The sequence below is a fragment of the Diuraphis noxia genome, unplaced genomic scaffold (assembly GCF_037042655.1).
Source record: "Diuraphis noxia isolate RWA-SAM2 unplaced genomic scaffold, SU_Dnox_SAM2 contig0002, whole genome shotgun sequence".
NCBI classification, from domain to species: Eukaryota; Metazoa; Arthropoda; class Insecta; order Hemiptera; family Aphididae; genus Diuraphis; species Diuraphis noxia.
Genome location: NW_028301712.1, coordinates 138,036 through 144,680, shown reverse-complemented (window position 1 = coordinate 144,680; position 6,645 = coordinate 138,036). Strand labels below are relative to the sequence as shown.

The 6,645-nt window shown below is 38.3% G+C and overlaps 1 pseudogene; it reads left to right on the top strand.

Moving 5' to 3' along the window:
* The first annotated feature begins 4,536 nt into the window (after positions 1 to 4,536).
* LOC149057891 (uncharacterized) lies at positions 4,537 to 6,147 on the top strand (annotated as a pseudogene).
* The last annotated feature ends 498 nt before the right edge of the window (positions 6,148 to 6,645 follow it).

Genomic DNA, 6,645 nt, shown 5'->3' with positions numbered 1-6,645 from the left:
AACTACTCGTCTCTATCTGGAACTCTATTCCAGTAAACAAAAACCAGAAGAAGACGTTATGGCGTATTCCACTCGTATAGAGTCCTTGCAGACCCTTATCTTAGAACAGGAAACTTGCGGAAAATCAGCAGAGGTAGCTACGGCGTTGGAAAACAGTTTGAAGGCACAGACGATACAGGTTTTCATCGGAGGCCTCGGAAAATTGAAGGACTTTATCAAAGCTCGAAACCCTCCGACGTTGGAGAAGGCAATTCAAGCGGCGCGAGAAGAAGAGAGGGTAAGAAGGTCACTCGCAGAGTCAAAGCGATTCTATGAAGGAAATGGCAAATCCGGTACAAAAAACCCAAGCACGCCCTGCATTCATTGTAATAAAATGGGACATTGGTCCCGAGACTGTCAGACTCAAATTCATACAACCAGATCATCAAACGGAGCATCAACGAGCACTATACCTAGAGCATCTGTGAGCACAATTACTTGCAGATATTGTATAAAACCAGGTCATACAAAAGAGGAATGCAGAAAATTAAAATATGTGAATTCAAAAGTGAACCTACCAACGCATCAGCCCAAAGTTCAAAAAACTCTTCACAGTCGGGAGCCGACGGCGGGTGACCGGCAGGAAGCCTCAAAACAGCCGCAATCTCATTCGCAGAAATATTCTAAATAATACAGCTCGCCAGAAAATTGAACAGGACCATGTACAATGTTACAGTCATCAGACCATCCCAGCGGACATTAAATTTTTAATCAATTCTGGCAGTGACTTAAATTTAATTAAACTTTCATCATTGCGCGATGAAGTAATAGTATACGACCACCTCGTGTACGAACTCGAAGGAATAACAGAGAATTTTGTGACGACTCTAGGATCCGTTACAATTGAACTTCAAATTGGAGGCGAAGGAAGGAATGTTGAATTTCAGGTCGTTAATTCAAATTTCCCAGTACCAAATGAAGGAATTTTAGGCAAACCATTTATTATTGGACAAGAAACGATAATTAACTACCAATCCAAAGAATTAATCTTCCCCCCTCTGTCAAACTTAACAATACAACCACGAACAGAAACTCTCTTTGCCATTCCAGCTCCAATTAAAACAGAGGATTCAAACATTCTAATTTCTAGCCAATACATTACTAAGGCCATCACTTGTGGAAATTGTGTTACCACAGCAATAAATCATCTCATATACGTTCCTTTCATTAATCCAACAGACAATCAAGTTCAATTACAAATCCCTCAATTAGAACAAATTGAACACGAAGGTTTCAACGAAGCGAATATGCACCTATCACAAGTCTCAGAAAATACGGAACCTTGTGCTGACGGGAATAGAATACCCAGCTTACACTCAGCCCTTCGAACAGATCATTTAAACTCAGAAGAAAAATCTTCATTGCTTACTATTTGCGAGCAATACTCAGACATGTTTCAATTAGAAGGGGATAAAATCACTGAAACAACCACCGTGACTCACGAAATCAAAACTTCTGAAGCAGTTCGCCCAATTCACGAAAAACCTTACCGCCTACCCCAGTGACATCGGCAAGAAATAACCGAACAAATGGAGGTGTAAACGATCCTCCCTGGAACGCTTCTCTTTTGGTAGTTCCAAAGAAACCAGACTTAACGGAGTGGTAAAATATCGAGTATGCGTCGACTTTCGAAGACTCATCCAAGTTACAGTAGGCGACGCTTTCCAACTTCCCAATATCACAGACATCCTAGATCAGTTAGGAAAGTCTAAGTATTATAGTACACTCGATTTATTCCAAGGATATCATCAGGTGCCCATGAACCCTGCAGATCGCGAGAAGACAGCCTTTTCTACGGATAAAGGCCATTTCAAATTTTTGCGGATGCCGTTTGGTCTAAAAGGGGCCCCTGGAACATTCCAGAGGATGATGAACAAGGTACTTTCAGGCCTGAATGGGTTAAAGGCATTCGTATACCTTGATGACATCATTATTTACGCTAAGGACCTCCCAGATCATTCACAGAAACTCACAGAAATTTTAGAACGACTCAGACAATTCAATCTAAAGCTACAGCCCTTTAAATGTGAATTTTCGAGGAAAGAGGTCACTTATTTAGGACATCAGATTACTGACGAAGGCGTTGAGCCAGACCCAAAATTAGTGGAATGTGTGCAAAATTTTCCTGTACCTCAAAGTGTAAAAGGTGTCAAATCATTCTTAGGACTCTCTGGGTATTACAGAAGTTTCATACAAAATTATGGACAGATAGCTAAACAACTAACTTCGTTACTCAAGAAGGATGTACCTTTCAAGTGGAGCGATCTATGTCAACAGTCATTCGAAAAATTGAAAAACCTCTTGATAAACTACCCAATCCTTCAGTATCCAGACTTCACCAGACCCTTCAACCTTACTTGTGATGCCAGCAATTACGCAATCGGTTGCGTACTATCCCAAGAATCCATTGGAAAGGACCTACCAATTGCTTATGTGTCCAGGACATTGAGTAAAGCGGAAATAAACTACAATACTAGCGAAAAGGAATTAGCAAGCATAGTATGGCGAGTTAAAGTTTTTCGTCCGTACCTTTTCAGTCAACATTTTAATATTATAACAGACCATCGGGCATTGGTGTGGCTGTTCAACCTAAAGAATCCTGGTTCACGCCTAACGCGATGGCGTTTAAAATTGGAAGAACACCAGTACACCATTCATTATAAACCTGGCACTAACAACACAAATGCAGATGCTTTAAGCTGAATAAATCAAGTCGTCACCAGATCATCAAAAGCTACCGAGAAGCCAAAACATCCAGACAGTGCAGAACCATCATAAACTTCCGAAAATCTCGATCTTCAAACCTTCCATCAAGTTAGTTTTTTGGGAGAAATACAAATCACCGACAACTATCAGGAATTTCTGAACGCAGATTCCAGTCTAAAGGGACCAGCTAAAAATGTTAGCGAAGAATCGGGGAATATATTTGAAATAGATCCTAACATTTCCCTTGCACATTGCGTCTCAGCTGATTTCGAAATGACACACGGAGTAGCTGTACAAATGAGAAGAAAATTCGGCAACCTGACACAGCTACATAGTCTACAGAAAAAGGTCACCGACTTGGCGTCATTAGAAATAGCAGGTAGATACATATTCTACCTCATTACTAAAGAAAAGTTTTGGAAGAAACCGACATGCGCAGATATTTTTCAAAGCCTTCAGAATCTCAATAAAATTTGCCAAGAGCGGAAAATAACGCGACTAGCGTGTCCGCGCCTAGTGATTGATCGGGACGGAATCAAATGGGAAACCATACAGACCATGCAATACTGCATATTTCGAAATTTGGAAATAGAGATGAAAATTATAACACCAGAACAGTTATCGAAAGATGACCAGTTACAGATAATTCGAGAATTCCACGAGACTCCCTTGGGGGGACATCAAGGAATAAATCGGACATTCCAACGAATATCACAGCATCATCATTGGAAGGGAATGAGGCAGATGATCAATCATAATGCAATATCAAAACATATGTCCTTTCCTGTGAGACTTGCCAACGTAATAAAATGCCAAATCGATCAGTCAAAGAACCAATGGTTATAACCACCACATCTTCCAGACCATTTGAGAAAGTCTTCATGGATATTGTAGGACCATTTCCTCAATCTCATAAAGGAAACATGTTCATCTTAACTCTTCAAGATGACCTTTCTAAATTCGCATGGGCAGTTCCTATGATGAATCATGAAGCAACGACTGTAGCATACCATTTTGTAACCCAATTTGTGTGCTTACATGGACTTCCAAAGAGTCTTGTCACCGACTGTGGAACAGAATTTCTGAGTCACGTATTTAAAGAAGTTTGTCAACTTCTTAAGATCAAACAAACTTCAACCACTCCATATCATCCTCAAATTAATGGCTCTCTAGAGCGTAGCCACAGAACATTAGGGGACTACTTACGAAGTTTTGTCGACAAAGATCCTCAAAACTGGGACACTTATGTTCCGTTTGCGATGTTCTGTCACAACTCAACGGTACATACTGCAACCAAATTTCAACCATACCAATTAGTTTATGGAAATGAGATAACAGTTCCTCATTCGTTCACTCGAGACCCAGAACCTCAATACAATTATAAAGACCTAACCCTCTAAACTTTGTCGAAGGAGGTAGAGTCCTTATGAAAGGAAAATTAACACCAAAACGGTTAGGTCCTTACCCCATCGTAGATATCCAACCAAATTCTCCAAATGTCACGATACTTAAGAAAAACAAACCTTTAAAGGTACACGGAACTTTTTAAAACAATTCCATGAAAGAGTCTAACTATGTTTCAGACTCAGCCTAATTTCAATAAGAAGCACAGAAACTTTACCCCATGGATTGGACTCCGATAATAATCACCGAGTGTTCAATCTAACTTCATTCCAGAACAAACAAGGGATCTATTATGAGTCACAAGGAGTAGCCAGATTATCACATGTTAGTTGGAAATTAGTAATCTCCTTGGATGTATAATCACTGATTTCCAAATACAATGTCATCATGCACCACTATGAAGCAACCATGACCATCTGCAAAAATATGCAAAACAAATTTGGTAGCGTGGAAATTGAAGAGATTTGCTCTCTGTTTATACAACAATTTTCTAGAGAGACTTTGCCATATTTAAACGAGATCGATGCTAATCACAGAAGTCTAATGTTAGCGATTGGCAATGATGATAATAAGGTTCGACGAGGATTGGGGCAAGCCTTCAGACGTATGGCCATCGTTCTGTATGGTGTATGCTCGAAGATTGACGTTGAATTCATTCTAAATCAGATATCAGAACTAAACAGAAACAAAGTATCCAGCAAAAGCAATATTCCGGAAAATTTCAGATTCTTACAAGCAGAAGCAAATCATTCTACACAACAATTGGGATTTCAACAACAGAAATTGGAACAAAACCTCCAGTACTTGCAAGCACAAATAGACAATACTATTCAAAACCTTAACAAATTGACGTTCCGCACCAAAGTATTGGAACAAGTATTATTATTTGAACTAGTATTAAACAAATACGCTTACGAAACACAGAACCTTATATCCATAATAAATACAGCCTTAGATGGTAAAACCCACACTAGTGTATTTACTCTACAGCACATTATTAAAGAACTTCTTGAAATTAAGGTAAACTTGCCAATTGGAAATACTTTTCCGTTGGAAGTGAATACAAAATCTCTTAATGATATTCTCAGAATCTCTGAAAAAACAATATTCTTTAAAGATAGTTATCTTATCTATGTAATAGAAATTCCACTAATTTCCAATGAAGAATATAACATATATCATCAGATTCCTTTACCCATATCCCACAGCGAACGAACCATTTTCTTAGTCGATCCTGAAATGGATTATTTAGGTGTGACCAGAGACAACGAAAACTTTATCTCTTTAGATAACGAAAAGTGGGAAGAATGTATAACATTAAAACCCTATAAACTTTGTAGAGGTAATCAGCATATCCAACATTGTACAGGAGCGAATGTATGTGTAGTTTCATTACTAGTCAATAACCAATTTGACCCAGACCATTGCAAATGCAAATCCATTTCCTTAACAACCCCTATATGGCATCAGTGTGTGCAAACTAACTCATGGATCTATTATACCCAACCGGAAGTAGGTACCATCACTTGCACAAATTCAATAGAAAATTCCAAGATCAAAATTGAGGGAGTAGGCAGAATAACTATACTCCCATCTTGCAGAATTAATTTCAGAAACTCTATATTAATTTCTAATAATAAAGCTAGTAGGGATATTGATTCAGATATTATACCAGAAAATGCTAGGAATGAACCGTTACACACGTTTTCAGACATGGTCAGAACAATTATTCCTCAGAACCTCACTAATAAAATTTTACTTCAAAATTTGAACCAACTAACTAATAAAGCAGTTGAGTTAAATAAACTTTCACATACCGTATAGGAGCCTTCGTTACTTTTCAAAATTCAAATTCATGTTATTATAATTTGTATTATTTTAACACTAACAATTATTACCTTAAGTTTTAAATTAAGAAAAAATGTCACAAAAATATATAACCCTGAAATACCACAAGCAGAACAGTCTAATGGTATTCAGAAAGACACCAAAGTGTAGTGTATTTTTTTTTTATTATTATCTTCATTTTTATTGTCAAACTGAACTGACCCCCAAATCACAGAAAATTCGAAACTTTTAATTGGAGTGAAACACCGTGGTCATTGGACCCCCGTGTCTCATTTAGTCTGGGGAGTGTTCAGACCCCATAACTACGACACAGTTGATTTTGATACATCTATATGTTAATACATATATAGAGGTTGTAACGTTCGAAATTATATATCAGTACAGTGCTGGCCAAGTTATAATGTTCCCTCCTGTAGATCAGTGTCGAGACGATAACACCGCCGCACTACATCTGTAGCCTCCCACCGCCGCGTCGACGGGGAACAATACTCGATGCGAGAGAAAAGGTTGCAATTAAATAAACTAATGAATATTGGCCAATGTTTTTTTTCTCTCCTCTTCACTTTTTCGTGTCACCGTTTCCAACGCGCACACACGCGGAATCAGTTCCGCGTAAATTTACCGTATAAAGTAATATACACCACAATA